This window comes from Serinus canaria, chromosome 1 (assembly GCF_022539315.1).
Source record: "Serinus canaria isolate serCan28SL12 chromosome 1, serCan2020, whole genome shotgun sequence".
Taxonomy (NCBI): Eukaryota; Metazoa; Chordata; class Aves; order Passeriformes; family Fringillidae; genus Serinus; species Serinus canaria.
Window position 1 is genome coordinate 92807167 of NC_066313.1, and position 12439 is coordinate 92819605.

The window sequence follows — 12439 nt, forward strand, 5'->3', positions numbered from 1 at the left end:
CCTCATGTTCGTTTCCCAAACTGCATGTGAAAAAGTGAAATAGTCTGTCTATACCAGAAGCACACACTTCAGTTCTTCCTACTGTAAGGTAATTTTAATTAATACTGTAAGGTATTATTTTAATGTATCCTACCTACACAGGCATTTGACATTAAATATTACTTGAAGTCAACCACTATGTAAACATCCTGAAGATTATGCTGAAAAAGCCCAAGTGATTAGCCTAGATTAGACAACTTACTGTCCTAACTGAGCTGTAGCAAGATGATTCTTTCTTTCACTTCTTACCAATATACACAGAATTATCTTTATAACCACAGAGTTAAGAGCCTTGTAACTTTCCTGTTTGCTTCTTACTTGAACAAAATTCTCATGACTAAGATTAGGAAGAGCTTATTCTGGAATGAGTTTCTTAACAGTTTTTGTCTTGTTCCATCATTAATTGCACTGATAGCTTATCAAAAATGATGTAGCATCCATTGATGGGAAATTCCGTATACAAATTTAAGACTAAAATGAAGATATTTTCTCACCTACCATTCAATTAATTTTATTTTCTGGGGCTCTTTTTTTTTTTTTTTTTTGTCATTAATATTGTTATTCCCATAGCCAACTTCAGGTTATTTTAAAAACTGTTGTGATGAATCTTCCTTGGTGTAAAATCCTGTCTCAGAGAACAAGTTTATCCAGTTTTGCCATCTTCACCTATACTAGCCTTTACCAACATAGAAGTGATAGGCTTGTGGAAAACAAGCATTATGTTAGAAATACTTGGATTATTTATTTTTAAAAAACATGTTTCTCATTATTGTTTTGTTTGCAATAAGTACCATTTATGAGTGACTTTCTAACAAGACCCATACAATATTATTTACAATATTATTATTTTTATTATTACAATCATATTACTTAGCACACACCACCTTCTTTCACAAAACTGCAAAACTACATCGGCATTTTAAAATATGAGGAGAAATATTTTTTAACAATATGATTCCATGACAAAACATTATGCCATGGTACCTTTTCAAGACCCATCTTTTGATCTTCCCTGCTTGAAAATGTCCTCTTATAAAGGTACCTTCTATACTTTTCCTCTTTTGCACATAGCCCTCTCAGTTCTCTTCTAATTCTCAAATCTTTCTCTTTTCTCCAAATCATAATTCTTTCCTGTGACTCCTTTCTTCTTCCTGGTCATTTTTTTTTAGCTTCTTTTTGTTTAAACGAAAAGTAATATGCCCATCAAATCAATATAAAATGTAATTTTATGTGTAGAAGGAATTTATTTAATTTATTTGTAAACGGTTTCTGTGTTTGGTTTTTTTTTTTACTTACTTGACTTTGTTAGGGTTTTCTTTTTCTTTTCTTCCTTGTATCATGTCCATATGGGATGAAATTGCAAAAGCAACCAAAAAACAAAAAAAAACAAAAAAACCCAAAAAACAAAACAAACAGAAGACAATTCGCAGCTGCCAGGTTGACTAAGAAGGACTGATCTATTTTTTTCTGCCCTCAGTCAACTGATTTAGGTCAGGATTGAGAAAAAATATACCTTGTCACATGGCAGGAGTCACAGCTTCCTGTGTGCTTCTATTATATCATCTCAAGAAATCTCACTAATAAAACATAATACCAACCAAAAATATCTATCACAAACTAATGCAGTCAATTATTAGAACAGATGGAGGTCAGGGCAAACAATTAAATCCCTTTGACAGAAGATTATTCTACCTCATATTGGAGATATGTCAGTAATTCCTGTGTGATCTGACTTACACATTATTCTTCAAAATAATTCCTTCCATAATGCCTTCTTTGGCATGAGAGAAAAAGATCCATCATCTAAAAGGTCTTGCTTGCAGCTGTATAAAATTATTTTTAAATGGTGGGAAAGTGCACATATGTTTTTCCAGCAGTATTCTTATTGATTCTCAGAACAAGAAACTGAAATCTTCTTTTTGCCTCTGTTCAGATAGCTGCTTCTCCTCAAAGGATGATACAGCGATCACCTTGGCAAGGTGTTGAGCACTTTTTTTTTAATTTTAACTGTCTTCTATAGGTATAACCATTCAGGAGTTGTGATTCATTATTTCTCTGGCCATGAATTTCATCATATTTGCAATAATTATCTTTCCTAAAGTCTTGCACCAAGATGGTTGTATTTCTAGACATGGGAGTTACGCTGCCAATAATACAAACTGGTAATTGTTGTTGCCATATTCTGGAAATATTGATGACATATTTCGTGTTTCAAACAAAAAAGAAACTGAGCTTTTCTTTTTTTTTTTTCCCAATTTTGATGATTTCTAGCATATAGATTTCAAATAATAAACCAGAAACAGCTATAGGGAAAAATTCTTCAGTTAAGAAATTAAGTTCCCCATGACATATTTTTTACAGAAAAAGAACTCTGTGCCAAATGAGTTCCAATTTTATTTTTTTTAATGAAGGTAAACATAAGTTTTGATAACTCTTTAACTCATTTTTTTAAAGTTATCCTCATGGCATACTGTGGTAATATTTAAATTTTAAAAAAACAGAGAAAGTTGCACTAATATTAAACTAATATTTATAAGCACTGAAAATCCATATTCCAAAAGACAATTAAGCTGCCAATAGAGTGACCTGTTAGTTTAATTGCTGTGACTGCTCTGTCCCAGCTTCAATTTTCATTGGTGAAATTCTAATACATTCATTTTCTTTGTCAAGCTCATCTATTGAAACTCCTGCTTTATTAATTAATAAACACAGATTGCTTTATGACTGCACTATCCTGAAAGCTTTGGTTTTCAGATAAATATGCTTTAATGAATCCTGATCTTAAAATGATATACAATTGATGCTGGATACATCAGATGTGAATTTCTTGTGCCCTTCTGTAGCTTATAACCACACTGCTTATACATTTTAGTTTTGATGGCTCCTAACAAAACCAGATTCTAGTTCTGCCCTTGTTTGAACTTTGTAGCCTCACACCATGGCTACAAAATACTCAATGAGTTTTATTTTACTAATACTTTATATTAAATAAGAAATAAAAACTATTTCAGTAGTCTTTAAAGTAATTACTTCTGTTTCATTTGGTCAAATATAGCATATTTCTTTTAACTTTCTTCTTTTAAACAAAAATGTTTTAACAGAAATGCTAAGTCTCTAATTATTCATCACCTAACTTTCCAAGTGACTCAGCATCATTATTTAAACTTGTAGCATAACTGTTTGGGGCTTTTTCCATCTTTTTTGATACTTCCATATAATGAAAGACTTCCATACTATTATTTTAAATCTATGGAAAGAAAAATTTAATTGCTCTTAAATGAAGATCACAGGTTCGTAGACTGGTTGAAGTTGGAAGGGACCTCTGGAGTTCATCTGGTCCAGCCCTTCTGCTTGAGGAGGGATACCTGCAGCTTGTTTTGGTGACATTGTTTAAGTAAGAATAGACTGTACCTCATTATGCACAGTTTTCAAGCATTTGCATCTCATCTTTGTGAATCAAATTCATGACACACGTCTACCAGTAACAGCAGTCACAATGGTATGATACAGCATATGAAATATCACCTACGTACCTTTAAAGCCAAGCAAAAAACTTCCAATGATAGAAGCAACACAATTTTTCAGTAAAATTAATTCCACTGACTGCAAACTACATTAGAATTAAATGTGTAATTTAGTTCCAGATAAAAGAGGTTTGTTTTCACCCCAGAGAGACAAACTACAATTTTAACATATATTTGGTTGCAGGTATTTGATTTCTTACACAAAGAAAAAATGCAGCTTTTTAAGATTATAATTAGGCACCAAATTTTGTTAGTGATTTCCTGAAGTCCTATTGAAACATAAAAATTCAGGCTGTTTTTTCTAACATTCTGTGAATAGTTGTGTAAGCTTTAAATCCATGTTCATGCTGTGAGTGCACAAAGGCTATTAATACAGCTGCATCCAGGTGAAAAAGAGTACTACTTCATACATCTTCATAAGAAATAGAACCCATAATGAAAGGTGACAGAATCTGATTTTACTTAACCTGAGTAGTTTCACCTACACTCAGATATTCTGAAGTTTTTTTAAGTTGTAGATAGCAATATTACTGCATTTGTGTTGTGTTCCCTTTTTCTGGCTTTTTTTCTTGGAAAAGAAAAATTGAATGCAAAGCAATACATATGAAAGGAAATGTGTGGAGGGTGTTGATAATAAACCTGGTAAAAAGAGTGATTTAGATACTTTCAGCTTCCATACTTAAGATCCAATAGAAAACACTATTTGTGTGTGTGTGTGTGTGTGTGTGTATTGCACAACATCAATAGAAAATAAAAGCAAAATAACACTTTAAAAATCCTGTACAATACCAGCTATCTGGGTCTAAATTGGCATGCAATTAAAGCTAAATGTATTTTGTATTCATATATACAAACATATTTACCTTCAGAATCAAATAGTGATTTTCAATTCTAAGTAATTTCTACAAGCAGTTTGGCTTCCTGCTGGCAAAAACATTTTATTTTTTTCTTTCAAAAAAGAAAGAAATATCCCATCATCTTCCCTAGTCACTCAACAGCTGTATCAATTTGTTTTCAGGGCAGTGATTAGCATAATTGTGGTGGATTACTCGCATTTAGCACAGAATGGAAATAATTCAGTATTTTAGCAGTATGACATAGAATGTATGGGATATCAGGCCCTCTGGAGTGGTGCTGGAAGTTTGGGTTTTTTTTTCCTAAAACTGTACTAAAAGCCTATTTTTAAAAACACAAATCTGTCTGAAAGAACTAAAAACCTTAATTCTTCTGTGCTGCTTGATAAACAATCTAAAACTATGGCAACCATGAAATCAGCTGCAAATAGCTGTGCTAAAGGCATTATTCAGAAGGGTTTCATTGTGATATAATTTCTCTAAAAATCAGAACCCCACCCCCCCCCAAAAAAAGCCAAAATCAATCAAACAAACAAAAAAACACCAACCAACCATACAAACAAACAAACAAAAACCAAAACAAAAACCAACCAAACAAAAAAGAAACCCAAAAACCACCTCACAGAATGTGATTCCATCATTACTGGTTTTCTACTTTATCTCCAAATTCCAGTTCCAATGCTGAGGAGCCTACAGTGCTACTTTTAGTGGTACATGAGTGTTAAAATTGATGTGTGCTATACACTCAGCCATTTACCTTAACACTCTTGCATGTTTTGTAAACATGCATAGACAATCAGTGTGATATTATACAGAAATATCATAAAATTATAAAATGGTTTTGGTTGCAAGGGACTTATAAGACTATCTAGTTCCAACCTCCCTGCTATGAGCAGGGATGCCACACACTAGATCAAGTTGTTCAAAATGACCCAACCTGGCCTTGAGCACCTGGCTTTGAGTTGAGGATGGGGCATCCACAACTTCTCTGGGCAACCTGTTCCTGTGTCTCCCCACCCTTGACAATAATGAACTTCCTCTTTAAAGCCCCTCTAAATCTATGCTCTTTTAGTTTAAAGCCATTTGCCTTTGCTCCCAGTCACTAACTCCCAGGGCCTGATAAAAAGTCTTCACATCTCTTATCTCTCCTTTTCTACATATTGAAAGGCTGCAGTAAGGTCTCGTAAGAGCCTTCTCCAGGCTGAACAACTCCAGTTGTCTCAGTCTGCCTCAACAGGTAAGGTCCAGTCCTCTGATTACCTTTGTGGCCCTCCTTTGGACCCACCCTAACATGTCTATGTCTTTCTCATGTTGAGGGCTTCAGATGTGGATGCAGCATTTCAAGGTGGAGCTTCACCAGAGCAGAACAAAGGGGTAGAATCACTTCCATCAAACATGGCCACCTACTTTGATTCAGCCAAGGATAGAGTTGGATCTTTGGGCTGCAAGCACATATTGCTAACATATTAACAACCTCCCATCCACCAGTACCTCCAAATCCTTCTTTGCAAGGCTATTTTTGATCCATTCACCATCCAGCCCCTAATGGTAATGGATATTGCCATGACACAGGTGCAGGACCTTATACTGGTCCTGCTGAACTTCATTAGGTTTTCATGGACCCACTCCTCCAGCCAGCTGAGGTACCCCTGGATAGCATTTCTTCCCTCAAGGGAATGAGTTGCACCACGCATCCACAGACTTGTCAAGGGTGCATTTAATCCTGTTGTCTGTGTTACTGATGAAGATATTTAATAGCATTGTCCCAGTATGGACCTTAGAGAGACATCACTTCTTACTGGTTTCCACCAGTAATCAATGTAGCCCTTGGTTTCAAACCTAGATTACAACCTATGTAATGTATAAAAAGCATTGCATGATATTGTTGTTCCATGTTATAGAAGGTGTTGTTGATGATCCCAGAAAACCTCTTCTGCCAGTCGTTTCTAAAAGAAACTTAAGGGTGCAGAGCTCAAATTAAGTCATGGAGATATCAGGAGGACACAGGATTTTGCTGTTACACAGAGCCATTCCTTTTATATGAAAACTGAGGGAGATAACTGCTGAAGAACAGGTAATGGGATATTTATTAACAGATACAGATGGTCTTCCTTTCCCATCAACTGCTGAGATGTCCAAACAAAACAAACTGTGGTCTTGTGGTTAAAAATGAAGATACAGTGTGGTTTGTGTGTGTTTGAAGGAAGAGGACAACTGCTTGCCTGTAATTCATTTGCACTGGAATCATGCTCTCAAAAGCTTTACTGTTCTTAGGGGAAAAAAAAAAAAACAAACCAAAAAACAAATAACCTACAACACTGAGTTATTATGAACTTCTTTTAAGAGTTTAGAGTTCCCTGTAGAAACAGATATAATAGATATAACATCATTATCTGTTGTTCAGTACAGTAGATTTAAATTATATTAGTCACAGTGATAAAAAAATTTCAATTCTAAACACTGGGATAGTAAAATTTGCACTCCAGTTCTTTGAATTGAATATGACTAAACTTTAAATGAGTTGTCTGTGAAAAACAGTGTGATTATTTTTTATTTCACGTTTACTTATTGCTCATGATATGATTCAGTGAACTCCCATTATCCATGAAGTCTGTATAATGTTGAAAATACACTACTTTAACCATTCTCTGTTACTGTTCTACAATACTTTGCAGAATGTTATGTTCAAATTAATTTTCTACAAAATCAATTATATTTCTGGAAGCATTACTTAGATAAGAACAGTGCATGGGTCCTAAAGATTTAAGATAATCATGACTTATATTTTTATAAAATTGTTTACCTATCCTCCCAAAGCTTTTAAAAAAGCTAAAGAACTTATGTAGAAGCTTTAAAATTCTTCGATTACAATGCCACCTGAAAGTAAATTTAATGACTTGGAAAGTTTTGGTGTTTGCTATTTCATATTTGAGTAATATTTGAAAAATGCTTCCTATTTCCATTTTTCACTTGGGTTCTTAAGAAATTCACATATTGGTGGAGATCATTAAATTTACCTACTTTTAGATACTTTAGGTCAGTCGTACTGAAATACATAACTAAATATTGGAATAAAAAAATAATGGATACATCATTTTGAATTCAAACAGAAGCAAGGTTTATTTATATTCATTAGAGAATCTACTATTTCTGATTTGATTTTGATTCCACTATTCACAGTAGGTCTCTACCTTTAATGGAAAACAGTACCAGTAATATCAGTAATGCAAGGGATTTGTTAAAATTAGATTTACCAGTAACATCTCACAGCAAACTAGAAGAGCAACTCAATTTTTTTTTTCCTAGATCAACTGAGAAACAGTTAAATACACTGGATTTAGGATTTCAGAATACTCTCCCTGGAATAGATGCAGAGAATTGTGGAACATCCTACAACAAATTCTAGACAAACTCTCATTAAAGTCTGGTTAAATTTCCAGACAGTAGGTGTTAAATTAAATTTACACAACTGGAATTTTTTTAAGAAGATACAGTTTCCAATTTGGAAACTTACTGAAATGTTGAGCATCAGCCTCAATTAACTAACATAACCAGACCATCAGTCTGGGTTCAACTGGGTTCATTAGTTCCTCCTGCTTATCACTTGTGTTTCAGTATGGAAAACACACCTCCTACCTTTATAAAAAGGAAGAATTTTAAACTGAGTTCTTTCCTCCCTTCTTTCCTTGTGTTTCAAAATTAAGAGAGAATTGGTAGAAAGAATGCACACTATAATGTCAGCAGAGCCTAAGTATCATAACAGTCTTAGGAGCCTACATAACTGATGGATTTCCATGCTAAAATTGTGCAGATATTTCACCAAGACAGAAGAAATGTGGGGGAGCATTTTTCTTCCACCTAAGAGTATAAAATCAGTGAGAGCCTAAAAAGAAAACTGGAGGAGTTGAAGACGCTGCTTAACCAGAGGTTGGACTGCTCAGCTAAGAGTACTTTCATGTACAGCCATAAACCCTGACAAGAGGAAGGCAAAAATTCTTATCTGAATCCTAAGAGCTGAAAAGTAAGCTGAGGAGAGCTGACGGCTCTAAGAATGAGAATTGTATTGTGCCCTGATTTTCCTCAGAGAATAAAGAACTGATCTGTTTCCTAAAACTCCCAAGACTTAAACTGGAACGGTTTATTCCTGCCTTCTAATATGAAGGCTTTCTTTTTCCTTCACATTTGTTATCATAAATGATACAAGACAGAAGGTTTGATTAGAGTCTGAGAACATGATCAAGAATCTGACAGTATGTGGCTACATCAAAGGAATGACACAGTACTTCACAGACTACCACAGGGCTCCATCTGCACATTCAGCTGTCAGGTTGGGATTCTAGAACGAAATCCCACCATTTAAACTCACACTTCTGATGCACAATCAAAATCTGAGGACAAAGCATGGGCCATTCATTTGCTTCAGTTTTTAATACTATATTGTGAATTTCCAGGAAACACACATTGCATGCTCCAAACATAAATTGATGGTTTCTGTTCTTGAGAAAGATCATGGGTTTATCATGCTGAAGAATTTTATCTGGAATTATGGCTGAGAAAGATAGGAAGTAAGCAGTTAAAGTATTCAAGATGGAAGGATTTCTTTCTGTAGTTCTTTTAAATATAAGAGTCCAATATAGCCAAAGTTATAGTTAGAATCTGTCCAAGCTATCATTCCTAGTTATCTTTTGGAATTTTTTCCTTCTTCTGTTTATCCAAATGGATCCATATTGTCTGCTGAAAATAAAACTTCAAGGTTAGTTTGGCTTGGATTATGAATTATCTTGAAGGTCTTCAGTCCCATTTCCATTTTTCTCCGGAAAAAATTCTTAATACAAACCTCTTCTAGACAAAATAAGAAATTAACAAATATTTATGTATTTCTGTTGTGTGTATTTTGTTGTATGTATTTTGAAGTACCTCAGGGTTAGCATTTGAACACAAATATTTGTGCCTACTCCAGAAAATTAGCAAGAAAAGAAGCAGAAATAAATTTTATGCTGATTTATAACTTCATTTTCTAATCTCTTTTTCTTTGTTTTTTTTTTTTTTTTTTTTTTTTTGTTTTTTTTTTTTTTTAATGTGTAGTCCAATTATCACCTTACATGAACAAGAAAATTTTCAAAAGGCACAGCTGGCTTCTGATGTTCACTCACTTGCAGTGTGAGTTAAAAGCCAGACATCAATAGGTTCCGTCTCACTTTTCTGCTTTAAGGTTGTTTGCTTCCTTTTCTTCTCCTCCTGTTAGACTTTCCTGCTGTGCATTATGAAGAGCAAACAAAATGCTGAGAAAACAGAAAAAACAAAAACTCCCTCCATCCCTCATCCTCCACTTCAAAATCCTCTCCCCAGCTTTTGTGGTCTATCTCAGTGTACAGTGATAGATCTAGAGATGAGAATTTCCCTTCTTGGAACATGATTGTGGCTTATTGTTATGCCAGACAAGGCAAATGTACCACAAATTGTTAGTTCCAAAGAAATTAAGTTATTGTTTCAACTTTGACTTCAGTTTTATATCAGCCTTGTAATCTTTATATCAGTTGCTTGCCTTGTTCCTGAAAAAAACATCATGAATTCTCTGAAGCAGAGTCAGTAATTTAATTCTATGTATGACACTCATGCATATTGTACTAGTCACTATGTAACTACTAAGAGTTCAGCTATTATCACAATCAGTGTGGATTCTAAACCATTAAACAGGTCCCTGTTCATAAGGTATTTTTTATTCAATTACATGTAAATTGTTACAAATTGGAATAAACATGGTTCAGTGATGCAAAAATCACAGAAATTTCCAAAGCCGTTATTTTCTTTGTCTGAATTTTACACTTCACATGATGGTATCCTCAATTTTCATAACTAACCTGTCACACTTTGAATTATTGCTCATTCACAACTTTATTATCACATCAGATATATTATTATTCTTTCTCCTTGAATTTAGGTCCCAGTGTCAACATGAAATGGAAATGTCATTGTACTACAGCTGGTGCAATGATTACAGAAAAAGTCACATCTACTTCAAAGTTCATGGATAATATAAAGTGAAAAGGAAGAATTTTCACCAGAGAAACTTTTCTGGCCATTTGTACATCTCATTCCTTTCTCATTAATCAATGTGTCAGGCACAGTATGAAAGAATGGTAATTAGATTAAGGTGCTTTATAAATAGAATATATTCAATTAATGGATTTCTAAATTAAATCCTTGTCACTTATTTCAAATTGATATAATAAGAATGTTTATATATCTGTGTGCATAGATAGATACATACATATATGTGCTATCTGTGTACACACTACACATTCAAATATGTTCTCTCATATTTCACTAACAACTGAGAGGAAAAAGTAGATCTTTCTGGTAGCAGCAACTAGCAGTAGATCTTTCTGGTAGCAGCAACCAAGCCTCTTTTTTAGTACAACCCCATAAGAATTCTGGAACCCAACCTTGTCTTGCAAACTGAAGACAGTCAGCTCTGTCTGGTACAGTGTGGCCTGGAACTCTCAAAATTTACTGAGTGGCAGCATCACAATAGCCAGGTTTAATCTCCTGTCTCTTAACTACAAACTGGTATCATTCAATACTTATAGAGCTGAAAAATAATAACAATTCATGCCTAACATAAGTAAACACATAAACAGTGCTAATGCTTAAAATGTACTGTTTATGAAACATTCCATGTTTCATTGGATTAACACAGGGTAAACAAACATTTTAAATGGCTATATTGCAAAGATGCTTCTAACACATTTAAGAACTCCAGCAACAGAGAATTGCTAACTTTCTTTTACATATTTTTACAAAAAAAAATGAATTGTTATGGACATACTTTCAGTACTTACCACTGTGCTGTATTTTTGAGAAGACTTCAGCATTCCCCCACAGGAGGCAGCATGATGTCATTTTAGTTACAGCAGAAATTTTTCCTGTTAGGAAAAAATACATAGTGCTCTTCAGTAAATGAAGAAAAGAAATGCAAATGTATGAGTCAAAAAATGGTAAAATAGCGATTGCTTAGTAAATCACCTGCAAAGCTATTTTTCAAGATTACAAAAAGAGAAATCACAATATTAATAACAACAAAATAAATGGATTAAGCACACAAAATAAATTGATTAAGCACACATTTCTGTCGTAAAAATTATCAGCCATTTTTTTGTTCTTTTCAGACTGATCACTGCTACAAAAAAAAAATTGTCTTTAAACCTGTATACCACAAAAGCATACATTTTTGAAAACCTGCTAAGGCAAGTAAATACTTTGAAATCCAAGAAACAGAAGAAATCATGACAAAAAACTTTGGTTTGAAATATCTCTCTAAACATATATTATGCATAGCCAAATATAAAATTTAAATAGCCAAAAATACAAAAATATATTGAGTTTATTTTAAATATAATAATCACATTTTTAAAGCCATTTTACTATTTTTATTCTTTCCTATGTGTAATTGAAAACTGTAGTTTATACTTCAAATGACATTTCAATGGATAGAATATTTCTGCATAATCTATCAATGTTAAATTTACTATTTAGATATATTAAACTTCAGTATTTACCAACAGTCTGTTTTGTCAAGAGTATACTGAGACACTATGAATGTAACCCAAATCTTAATAGTGTTAAGAAAGGTATTTCAGGTGATTTTAATACTTTCAACACTTTAATACCTTAAATACTTCTCTTCCCTCCAAAGCCAGCAGACTTTATGGGATTTACTTATCCCCAGCACACATTTAGCAGGGGAAACATGCACTCTGTTTTTCTCTGTATTGCTCTTAAAGGCACTTCTTATCATTTATTCTTCTTTTCATTAAGTTGATCAGCACACAGATTGTAGATTCTGCAATTTTAATCACAATGAATACTTCTCCATGAATGGTTTGACTCTCCACAACTAAACCACTCCCTGTAAGTGCAATTTATTGCAACAACAGCAAAAGCAGGCCTCAATTCTCTGCAAACACAGTGATTATCTTTATAAGTTGGAAATAAGTACCAGTGGATGGCTATGTGAACACA

General features: G+C 33.7%; 1 protein-coding gene across 2 annotated transcripts in view; it reads right to left on the minus strand.

Annotated features, from left to right (window-relative positions):
* The window catches only part of NLGN4X (neuroligin 4 X-linked), a 163466-nt gene that overhangs the window by 123242 nt on the left and 27785 nt on the right, over positions 1-12439 (minus strand). For both annotated transcript variants that reach the window (XM_009085481.4, XM_018909001.3), the window contains exon 2: positions 11260-11343. The gene's annotated coding sequence lies outside the window, so the exon portion shown is untranslated. The remainder of the gene's footprint in view (positions 1-11259; positions 11344-12439) is intronic.